Source organism: Acanthochromis polyacanthus, chromosome 8 (genome assembly GCF_021347895.1).
Source record: "Acanthochromis polyacanthus isolate Apoly-LR-REF ecotype Palm Island chromosome 8, KAUST_Apoly_ChrSc, whole genome shotgun sequence".
In the NCBI taxonomy this organism is placed as follows: Eukaryota; Metazoa; Chordata; class Actinopteri; family Pomacentridae; genus Acanthochromis; species Acanthochromis polyacanthus.
The window spans coordinates 25,222,970-25,235,851 of record NC_067120.1 but is presented as its reverse complement, the minus strand read 5'-3'; the positions used below and the strand labels follow the sequence as shown (position 1 = coordinate 25,235,851).

The following is a 12,882-nucleotide window of genomic DNA, read 5'->3' as shown; positions in this document are numbered from 1 at the left end:
AAAAAAAGGGAAAGCATCAGATGCAAGACATGTACCAGCTTAGACTCAAACCATGGAGTGTGCGCAATGCCCTCAGAGTGTAGAGAACAATGCTCAGAAACTTCTTCTCCAAGTAAATAAATACAATATTTGCAGTTTGTTCTGAGATCCAATTATTACTTCACTAAGGAACATGGAAGAGATTATATGACAATCGGTGTTGATTTGTCTGTCTGTCTGTTAGCAACATTACTGAAAAATGGATGAATGGATTTGGATGAAATTTTCAGGAAAGGTCAGAAATGACACAAATACCAAGTGATTATTTTTTTTTTGGCAGTGATGCAGATTAGTCTGGATCCACAGGTTTGTTCAGCATTTCTGTATCATTGTAAGATGGCGTCACGGCGTCACTGTAACTATGATTACAAGTGAACACTACGTCAGTTTCCTGCTGACAAACACATAATTGTGATCCTACTACAAATCCACCACTGTGGACTTATCAGGACTTATTCATCAGAAATTATACAAGGAACAATTGATTAAATTGTGGGGGTGTTTCTGAGTCCCATTAATTCTCGCTGCTCGATACATACGTCATAGGTCACACGATTCGGTATCCGTACATAACATACACATGCATAACACACACCTGTGCTCAGCACAAGGTCATTTTGTTGTGGGTACATCTATGTTTAATGGTCACTTTCTATGCTGCCGTAATTTCTGATCATCAGTAACTCATAAACAAATGATGTATTTCTTGAAAAAAAATTGCATTTCTGACAATCAGTACATTTACATGAGCCCTGTAATTCCTCTTTAATTCAGAATTAAAGTTAATTCCGCTTTAAAAACTCCTTGTACACACTTAATTCCGAATCAAAAAGTCAATTCCGAATAAACTTAATTCCGAATAAACTACCTGGTTTATTCCGATGTTAATTCCGAATAAACTAATTCCTGTGTACGTTCTATTCATGTATACAGTTAATTCCACTTTGGTTAATTCCGGTCATTCTGCCCATGCTTGGCTCCTCACGTAGCGAGGATGTAGCGATGTCCACGTTCTGCGACCTCACTGGCACGAGCACATTCTTGCAACTTCAACAGAAGTAGTACGGCATTGTCGAGTTGTTGTTTCAAAATGACAATAAAAAGCAAAGCGAAAAGCGTGCTTTTTAGTTGTTCCTCCATGTTGTTGGGGAAAAGAAATTCCACTGAAAATGGAGTTTGTTTTCTTCCAGTATGTTTTCTTCCAGTAAACAGGGATACGTCACATCCTGTCCAATCAGAATCCTTTCCAATGCCCAAGCGTTAAAGTCCTATGTACACTTTAATTCGGAATTAATATTTCCATGTAAATTCGAAGCACAAAGCTTTAATTCTGAATGAGTTAATTCTGAATTAATAACTCCGAATTAAAAAACTTCATGTAACCGTGCCAAATGTCATATGGGGTAATGAACAACCTTGGCAGATCACTGTGCTCTCTGAATGATTTTCTAGTTACAAATGTATCTGTCAAACAATAGAAACAATAATAATGAATGCTCAGAATTAGTTTTTTCCTCTAGTCTATACACCAATCAGCTACGACATTATGACCACTAACAGGCAAAGTGAATAACATCAATCATCTTGTTCTTATGCCATGTTCTGCTGGGAAACCTTGAATCCTGATATTCATGAGGATGTTTGAAATGTACCACCCACCAAAACATCGCAGGTCAAGCAACCCCTCAACCTCCCATGCCCCTTCTAGTCATGGACTTGACAGATTTCCATTAAACTTCTTGGTCTTATTTAGGCTCCAAGAGGATGAGCCCACACCCAGTATTTCTGTATTGTTTTTCAATCTCACGTAATGAAAACTTTTATATAAAAGAAAAAAGACATAAGAGGTTGCTTAAAATAAAATGACCCACAACAGACCATTAAAATTTAGCTCAAAGAAATGAAACATGAGATCAAACTAAAGTATACTAAACTGAGGTGACCTGTAAAAGAAAGTTGTCCTGTCGTGGTACACAGCACTTGAGTGATGGTTAACAAGTTAACCCAAACTGCTGCTGACTGAGTCTGTGCCACACAACTGAAACGATTTTACACGACTCATAAACCTGCGGGAGCGGTCGGAGGCCACGCTATGACGTGCAAACACCAATACCACCAAATCCGTTGGTCGTCTGGAAACACCATCAGCACCACTGTCCCTCTGCCACAGCATTAATCTTGCCAATTTTCCGGAACTCCGGGTGGGGGGAAATGTACACCCTGACCGCCTTATGGCAAGAGCCAGCAGCAGGTCTCCAAGGTTTAACCTCCCCTCACTCACTCCTTTTCTGGCCTCTCACCCTGTCTGATTGCTAATGCCCGGACCAAATGAAAAGCTTCATTCCAAAATGAGATATCTGCCATTTGCAAAAAGAAAAAAAGAGGGACACCTGCTCTGACAAAATGATGGATAGCACATAAGGAAAATAAATCCTTGTGTTCAGACGCTGTGGGATGAACGTGAGGTTGCTGGCCAGAGTAAGACGAGACGACAGTTCGAGACTGAAGCTTCTCTGTCTCACAGATAAAGTTCAGATCATAAATTTTGTCTCAAAATGGATCCACAAATCAGCTCTTTGTACCAGATCATCGGAACGTTCCACAGGGCCCATGAGGATTCAGCCAGAGGAGTGGGGTTCATTACCCCACCCCCACCCTGCTGAGGTGTCTCTGGGCAACAAATGCTCTTGACCCTGGCCTCTCCTGCTGTGCTTCCGTTACTTTCCACCACACTCACACAAGTACAGCACTGCACTTACATAAAATAAATGAATGTATACACATTACTGTCCAAAAGTTTGAGGTCACTTAGAAATGTCCTTATTTTTGAAAGAAAAGCATTTTTTAATGAAGATAACATTAAAGAAATACAGTCTAGACATTGTGGTAAATAACTATTCCAGCTGGAAATTACTGATTTTTTAACAGAGTATCTACATAGGGGTACAGAGGCCCATTTCCAGCAACCACCACTCCTGTGTCCTTATGCTAGATTGTGTTAGCTAATGGTGTTAAAAGGCTAATTGATGATTAGAAAACCCTTGTGCAATTATGTTAGCACATGAATTAAAGTGCAAGTTTTCATGGACGACATCAAATTGTCTGAGTGACCCCAAATTTTTAAACAGTAGTGTAGCTCTACTACAGAGAAATAAACTTTGTATTAGGGCTGGGCACTTTAACAAGTTATTACTTATTTAAACTTAACTTCAATGGTAACAATTATTTTATCGCCCATGAATGCAAGTATTTATTATTATTATTATTATTATTATAACGGACTGATTTTGTTGTTGATGTTGAGATTTCAATGTTTCTTGTTCAGTTCGAGATTTACGTTACCTCAGTGAACATGCCATGTTTAGTTAGCTCACCTGGACTTTACAAACTAAAAAATCTTCTGCACAATCAGTCCCAACTGCGTAGTTTTTTGTGCATGACCGATTCACCTCACTCTAACACGGACAGCTGCTACTGAACATAGCTGTTCAGTTGTTGCCTGATAAAATAAAAATGTTGCTGATAGTACCTGTTCAGAAAAAAAATAAGAATACAGATGTATAAATGTTAACTAGCTTTTGCTAGGAAGGTTCTTGTGATCATGGCTCTAGACTCTGAGGGTAAGTTGTTTTTCTATAACAAACCAGATAAAACATTAATGCCCTTACAGTGGCAAAAAGCTCTGGATTTATTTGCTTTGATTACACATATCTTTAGGTTGAGATTTACAAGAAATGTTTAACTGCTACTATGCAAAGAGAAGACTGCTCTTAAAAGCACGTTTTTTTCTTTTAATGTGTTTGCAAACCAAATGCGATTGCATTTTTGTTCACATAGCAGTACTTTAAAAATAAAAGTACAGAATACACTACTTTTAAATTCATTATTTAATTTTCCACAAAACAATGCAATTCATTACAGAAAACTGTGCGATTAATTGGGATTCAAAATTTTTATCGTTGCTCAGCACCATTCACATTTGTGGTTATCAGCCACCTTTTGTTAGCCTAGCCGTGATAGACCCAGGTTCGAAGAAACAAGGGTCTAGGAACTCTCAACAGGGAGGGAGGCGGGTTAAAAGGTTGTCTTTCAAATCACTCTGCAGCAATTGGGTAGGTATACAACCAATCAGCGCAACGAATAGGCTGACGTAGTTCCTAGAGCGCCGCAAATCAGAGGATGCGGTAGTTCGGTGAAGCCTTATTTATACAGTCAATGGGTGAAGCTCAAGTATATTACAGACATGTTAACAGAAAGATTATTCAGAGTCGGTGCTAATGGAGCTCAACGACTGTTGTCGTTTTTGTTGTCAACCCTGGCAAAGAATTAAATTCGTTGCGGTGGGTTGTCGAGTGCGGCTAGGCTAGTTGCTTCCGGTTGTTACTGTCAGAATCGTTGCACCTCTCTTGTCACTTAGTTACGCCCGCCTTCTGACTCTACACTTCATGGTGATTCGTTGGCCAGCTTTAGGAGCATCCAACCTCGAGGCTTACCGAGGGTAACTAGACCCACCCTAGTAGAGAATTAAATTCGTTGCCATGGGTGGTCTAGCGCGGCTAGACTAACCTTTTGTTATAATACCAAGGAACTTTATCCTTACCAAAAAATTTGAATGTACTTTTTACCAAGGCTGTAAATAATAACATTTTTCATCATTTATTGCAAGAATAGTAGTGTGGCATTGTATTCCAGTAACATTTTCACATTAACACTGGACACTTAATAAACAAGAAAAGCACTCAGAGCACAGTACCCAGCCAAGGCTGCTCAGCCGGCAGCTGACAGCGTTTATTTGTAGTCATACTTACAGTGACGCTGTGCTATCTCGCAATGACACAGAAATCTTTAACAAATCTGCGGATCCAGACTATAAGCCGCATAACTGCCAAAATCTAATCACTTTATCATTGCTGACATTCTCTTAAAATTTTATCCAAATCCATTAGCTGATTTTTAAGTAATTTTGCACACAGATAAACAGACAGATAAACGTACACTGATCGTCACATAACTCTGCCTTGGCAGAATACAAAAAACATCAAGATCAACACGGTCAAACCAAAGATAATGTTGTTACTTGTCAAAACATGGTACCTACATCATCCACAATGCAAGCTGATCATCAACATTTAGTCTGAGATTAAAAAATAGTTCTAGTTTACTTAAACCAAGCATTCAGTATCTCTCATTAATGTGACTGTGGGCCTTGCTAACTAAGCACTCTTCACTTCTAATGCAGAGATTCAGAGTCACACAGCACAGCCTTAACAGTTAATACTGGTGGGACATGAGCTCCCTGCATCTTTCCAAAAATTTTTACTTGTACATGATTCATTTTTAAACATTTGTTTTCAGTCTAGCTGAAAGAAAACGCAAAATGTCATTGAGAAAATCACTGTGCTATTGAGAGACTGTTTCTTTATCGGCATGCGCAATGTGCTCATGGTCTCAGTCATATGCAATATGTAGGGCTGGGTATCAATCTAAAAGTTTCGATACCGGTACCAATACCGATACCTTCACTTCGATACCGGTTCCTAAACGATACTTTTTTCGATACCAGTTTTACGATATATACTCTAACAGAATGAAAATTGCATTACACATTACTTTTCACATCTTGAGTTTAATTTTCCAGTGATTTCCAGTGCAAAAGAACATTTGCAAGCAATGTACAGTTCAGTACATACTGAAGACTTTCTCACTTAACAGTTTTTCTTCAAAAAAATCAACATGTCTGCTTTTTCAGGACACAGACAGGCCCGTTCCTGGCTGATGGTGTCCCCAGCAGTTGAAAATGTACGCTCTGAGGGTGTGGATGATGCTTGCATACAGAGATACCTGGCTGCCAAGTTTGATAACATTGGCAGAGTGTCCCTCATATTCCACCACCATGTCACTGGATTCACTGAGGTTAGGGTAGATGGCAGACCTCTGTACCGCTGTATCTCATCCTGAGCCTTCTCTGTGGTGCTGAGGGTGTCCTCTTGTCTTGTTTCAACTGCCATGTCCTCATCAGCAAATAACTCCTCAAGGGCAGGGAGCTTTGGCTTCTTCTGAAAACAAGAAAAAGAAAATGACAGTCAGGGTAGATGCCAAATTAATTTTGTTCTAATAATGAAATAGGGGGTTAAACAGGATAACTTTGTATATTTTTATTTTACCTGTGTTGCTACTGTAGCTGTACAGTCTTCATCAGATGAGTCATTGTCATGGTCACCAGCTGCCCCTTCAAGCTCCTGCTCCATCTGCTGGGTCTGGGTGGTTACACCTTCATTCTGTATTCAGTAGATTATAGGAGTCATATAAAATGATCTACAATGAAAGAGGAATAAAATAATGATAATAATACACACCTTTTGTGAGGTCCTACTCAGTGGCGGCTGGTGGTGAAATTTGTTGGGTGGGCTAACAAATGCATGATACCGATTAAATGGTTAACACAGCTGCAAAAGCAACATCACCTATGATACACACAGTTACATCAATTACAGGTACAATATACTTTTTTAGTGCTCTACATCAACACTCTCACTCACTCAGTCTCACTCACACACACACACACACACACACACACACACACACACACACACACACACACACACACACACACACACACAAACACACACCACTACAAAACGTGTTCCAACTGCAACGACTGCCCACAGATAGCCTGCTGCAACTGTCTTATTACAACTGTTTGGCGACATGTAGTGCAAAACACGCCTTCAGTACAACAGATGACCTCAGCAAAAACAAGGTGTCACAGTCCTTTAACAGGTCAACATGGGCCTACCTTATTTGAAAAGAAGCTCACATCGACGGCCGATGTGATCCCAGTCTCTTAACTTCCAGCTTTTCCTCCAAAGACATTGAGGAAAACGGACATGAAAGCAAATAATGCACCTTGTTCATGCTAACGCCCGCCATAGCTTAACCTTTTCTACCTCCTCCTAACTCTGGCACAAATAGCAGCACCGCTGCGTCAACTTGCTGCTAGTGGTCAAAGTCAAGGCCTGTGGGCTGACTGAAGTTAGCCCAAATGATCAGTAAATCACGGGGGCGGGACATGACACTTGTCAATCACTTACAAGAATGAAATGAATGAAAGCCACTGCTGTGTTAAGTCGCTGCTATTGGTCAAAAGTCAGTGGCCTGTGGGCTGACTGAAGTTAGCCCAAATCAGAGCCCTAGAGATAGTAAGAGTTGCGACACTCATGCTCTCGCAGCGGGGCGGTCACATGGTTCATGTAAGCCTGAGTAGTTCCAAACAGGCAGCGCTGTCATTTCCTTCTATGGGACTGAGAGCGGCGATTTCACGGTAAAAACGGAATAAAATCCCACCTCCAAGTGCTTGTTTGATTATTAATTCATTGGAGTATGTGTAAATGTCAGTTTTACATTTTGAGCCGTAAGGTGACATATTAAAGACACTTTTGGGGTTTTGGAGGGAATGTTTCATATTCGTGTTAGCATGGAAAATTGACTTTTACACAGAAATGTAAGATGATTGAAGATGTTAATTTTTGCCCAGCTGGATTATTGTATTTCCAGACAATGTCTATATTTCTCTGATTCACTTACCCGTAGTCTGGGAGTTATTGAAAAGCAGAGTAACAACAGTCCATTCAGCAGATAGTGTCCAGCCACTTCTGATGAGGCAGGAGTTGACTCACTATAACCATTTTAAGACATACACAAAATATATATTCAAGAATAACAACTCATTATGCTTTGATGAATGAAATAGTATGTTTTATTTACAATGGGAGAAACAATGAGGGTCTTCGTGTCTTCAGTGAGGGCTCTCGGGCAGAGGCGTCACTAGGTTTTAAGGACGGGGGGGCTTAGCCCCCAGGAGATGCACAGGATGTGAGCGAACATTTCATTTTACAGCTAACAAAAACTGAGAAATTGCTTTTCCACATTAAGATTTAGATTTATTCAGAGATACTTTACTGTGTAAATGTTTTACACCACAGTGGTCATGACTTTTGCTCACAACACAATAACTCAGAGCTGCCACGTTGTGACCAGACCTCAGAGTGAGATTTGGTTTGTGCAGGATTCTGATGGGGGAGTCTGGGGGTCCTCCCCCAGAAAATTTTGAAAATTACTGATCCTATTTCCTGCATTCTGGTATATTTTATGAGCATTTTGTTAAAATCTTATTATGGAGGGATAATAAAAAACAACAACATTGAGCTAAAAAAAAAAAAAGCAAAAAAAAAAAAACAGCAACGGCAGGCAGTATTGAAAATAGTTCTTCATGTAAAATATGGATGAAAGTTCTGTGGCTGGATGAGCACAACACATTTCAGCATTTTCCATAAATATCTGCATAATTGAAATAACTCCAGCAACCACTTTGTAACATTTGTCTTGGAGGATTCTAATGCACAACAGCTTCAATTTGACCACATCAGCAACATAACAATAAAAAGTGCTAAAGCAAAAACAAAACATCTTTATAACTTAAATTATCTATTCACTGAACAGAATTACAATCACACACTAAACTCTGTCTCACAGGAACAGGGTATCATGGACTAAAATCAGGACTAAACCAGGTCTGACTGGATATCACAGGAGCAGGGTGACATGGACTAAACCCAGGACTAAATGAATGAATAACTTATTAACGAGGCCCAAAAATAAATAATAAAGACTGTCAACTCAGAATAAATGACACAATTGTAAACAGTAACAGGGAAAGAACAGGGAAAAATGAATTCTTGTGAGCCATGTTGTACTCCCTGATGGCCTTTTTTTGAAGCCTTGATGATCTCTGGGTTCTCATTTATTGCATGGCTCCGAACCAGCCATTTTAATAGTCATAATAGAGGAGAGTGTTCCCTCTAGAGCCACACTGTTCCTGGTCTTAGTCTTCTTCAGTCCAACCAGTGAAAACAGAGTCATATTAGGTGTCATGCTCCTCTGTCTGCAGCGAGCCGGCTCATTAGCTGAAGGACTTACGGCTGTGTAGAACAACACAGCCACTGCAAATCAGTAATCAGTGCAGCATAAAGCCTGGCACTCTCCACCATACTGATGCTGCATTATTGACTCACTCTCCCCGCCTCGCCATGACCTCTGCTACCTGTTCCACGCCGTTGCCGTCTCTTAGACGTTTCCCCCCCGGACTCTGCTTCCCTCCTGGATCATTACTCTACGTCCCGCACCTCGGACCCCGTTGCTTCTCCCCTGGATACCTTGCCAGCTCCCGGCCATCATTTCACTCCCCGCCTGCTCAGCCTACTCAGCCTTCTCCTGTCCTCCATAACCCGGTCTAACTGTAAGCCACCTTTTCCCTCACTTTAGTTAGTTTATTTAGCCTTACTTCGGCCTTCGGGTCTGTTCTTGTTTAGTTAGTTTTGCTTTATTCTATAGCTTTTTCTCAGCCCTCTGGCCCTCCTTTAGTTTGTCAATTTGGTTTAGTTTTCCCTCCTGCCTTCTCTCCCTCCCGCTTTATTTATTATGAATTTCTGTTAAATTATTTTCTGTAATTGAATTAAAACTCTTTTTAATTCATCCTGTTGTCCACGCCTGCTGCATGGGTTCACACACTCCGTTGTATGACATTAGGTCCAAAACAAGCAAAATTATTTATTTATGCCGTATATTTGGCTTATATATCTCTCTCTTGGCTATCTCCACGTTCCAATCATTACTCTAATAAATAAAAGCTCAAGTTAAATAAGTCTTATATGGTGCACCTGGACTGAAATGTTTCATATTTCATATTCATATCAAGTTCCATAAAAATCCAAGACTGTCTGCATCACAAATGACTCTCTCCTGTAAAATCCTTTAGACTCACCTTTCCAGTAGAGGTTTCTCCCCTCTCACTCTCTCTGCTCCTCTGCTCTGACTCCTACAGGTCAATAGGGGTGGTGGAGTGATTATTATTATTATTATCATCATCATCATCATTATTCACATAATCATACGTGAATGAGCTCAGCTCCTGTTTCACTGTATCTGATGCTGGAGCTGATGCTCCAGAAGGAAGTCACCCCAAACATAGTATATGGTTAAAAAAAAAAAAAAAAAAAAGAGTGCACACCCAACTCTATGAATCAGAACCTTCACAGTGCATTTCAGACTAACTAGCTAGCTAAGTAGGAGCGTTCTTTTAGACCTGAAATGTAACTTTTGACCGCAGAACAACAAAGTTAAAACGTGCACAGAGATACAGCAGCATCTCACGCTGCCTCCTTTACAGGGGGCTCTCTCCTACAGAGTGAACAAACCAGGTTTTTATTTGTCAAACAGGGAGCATTTGGTTCATTAATTACATGGGACTTTCTGCTGTTAGCTGGGGGGCTGGAGCTAACTTATTGTTACTATCAGCAGTGATGAATACTTACTCTCCTGAAAACATTCGCATATCCATTCTTGTTCACGTTCTTCTCCTAATGCTGCTCTCGTCCGTTCTGTGTGCTCATTCCCTATAAACACATGCTGGAGGTACCAGCAGCCTAGGTTGCAGGGAAAACGTGGACTAGATTAAAGTGATGTGGGCGTGCTCTATATGAGCAAGTGGAATGGACTGGATAACAATGCACTGACTCAGACTCTCTACCTTCCACTATGAAGTGAAGAGAAACTAAGATTTATGATTGTATCTAAGTTAAAATGACTGGTTATGTGATTATGTATTTAAACTCATATTCTGGTCACATTATATGGAACTTTTTGGCACTTTTTTGTAAAAACAAAACAACAAAAAAACAACTTTTTAAAAAAATAAATGAACATAAAATTATTTAGGGGGGCTTATGAATATTTTAGGGGGCTGAAGCCCCCCTAAAATAGGCCTAGTGATGCCACTGCTCTCGGGATACTGGCGGATAGATAGATACGATAGATATTAATAAATATATTTGTTAAATACTTTCAAGTATAAGTTTATGCATTATAAAGGGTCTCATATAAAGGACGTAGTCTTGACAATTAAAAAGAGGTAGCGATGTAGCTAGGTAGCTTTCAAAGAAGAGCTAACAAGCACATGGCAATGCCTGAAAGTCGGTCATCTGCCAATATTCACAAATACAGATAAATGTATGCACCACAAAGGGCTTCTGATATAATATAAAGACGTTAAAATCAAAAAGAGGTAGCGACTCATCAACAATTAATCTGTCAATATATCCCTGGAGATAACTTCACAGCTAACAGCAGAGTCGAGCTAAAAAAAGTAGCAGAAATTCGGTTGTCTACCAAGATAAAAAAATATATATAATTACGCTGTGCAAATACAAATACAGCTCAGCATATGCATCATAAAGAGCCTCTGATAAAATATAGGCAGTTGACAATTCAAAAGAGGTAGGCATTTCATCAACTTACCTCCACATATACTCAACGACCTGCAGTGCAAATGAATGGTGGCTATCACTGTCGAAGCGGTCCTAGGAACTAAACAAGCCTCCACAACCCGGAAGTGGACCGGAAGAAAGCGTACAACGGCACCCTATGGCAGTGTCGCAACTCTTACTATCTCTAGGGCTCTGGCCCAAATGATCAGTAAATCACGGAGGCGGGACATGACACCTGTCAATCACTTACAAGAACGAAATGAATGAAAGCGGACTGTATCTGCTGGGGCTGTAAAAAAAAAAAAGAAGCCCATTTAGAGATATTCTGTTTTTCTTTTGACTGGTTGGTGCTGTTGCTACCTTTGTTTTCACTTAAACTTAAAACAATCTGTTGTAAGTTATTTAAAAAATAATTGTCTCATCTCTTTTGTGTTGGCCTGGGAGGGCTTAGCCCTGTTAGAACATTTATACCAGCCGTCCCTGGTCCTACTTATCAGCTCCTCCTCTAGTTTGGTCCACACTTCGTCTGCCACTTTAGTCTTAAATCTTGGGTCTAAGGCTGTACCCTCCTCCAAGAACTGCCAGATGCTCTCATCCTGCAAGACAAAAACAGAAAAGTAGTCATGTTTCTGAACATATTTAACAGAAAAAACTGCATTATACAGGATTGTACTACATACTTGGTATCATTGTGAGAGGTCACCCCAGATCTTGTCCTTGATGGTCTGTGTAAAGGAGGAGTCTTCGGCAGTAACTGTGAAGTGGTGCTGGAGTTTACCTAAAATGGACAGAATCTGGCCCAAAGTTGGACTCCTTTCAGCAGAGATGCAGATGGTTGAAGTGTAGAGTATTTTCATAACCCTGACAAACTCTTCTGCCTTTCTATAGTCATCATCAGAAAGCCTCTCCAGTCTGAAAAAGCAGGCAGAATAGTCAAATGCTAGGGGTGCAAGCCAGCCGGGGGGCGGCACCGCAGGTTTTTTTTTGTTTGTTTGTTTGTTTTTTTTAGATTAAGAAGAAGAAAATAGGCACCGGTAGATCCATGTTGACAGTGACGGATACATCGAACTTCAAAAATGAAGAGGCAAAAGCCCTCTGGAGCTCATTTCAGAAAAAAGCGTAAAGAAGATGAGGAGAAGCAAGAAAGAAGTCGAGGTATGGTGTCATGAAATATTTTGTTAGAAACTGCATGAACACACAACTGCGTATCGGCTAGCTCGTAATGCTAATGGGCTAACGTTAGCCCTCGTAGTGACAGTATTGTTGTGCTGCTTTGTTAGCTCACTTTCAATATGATAAAGTTACTTCTGTGTTGAAGAAAGTATCAAAGACAGTGATGTACGAAATGCACGTAGTGATGACATTGTTGATAGAAATCGTTTCTTTTAAAGTTTGTACTCTGACGCACTGACAGTCTCGTACCGTTGCCTGTGTGTAGGCGATGCTACCGTCATTGAACTTCACTAACTGGCTTCAATTTATTTTAAGCCATTAAAATAAATGATCAACTTAAACACAAGTT

At 40.1% G+C, this 12,882-nt stretch overlaps 1 protein-coding gene across 1 annotated transcript in view; it reads right to left on the bottom strand.

Annotated features, from left to right (window-relative positions):
* Window positions 1-12,882, bottom strand: part of zgc:172145 (Ferritin light chain, oocyte isoform-like) — a 51,840-nt gene that overhangs the window by 860 nt on the left and 38,098 nt on the right.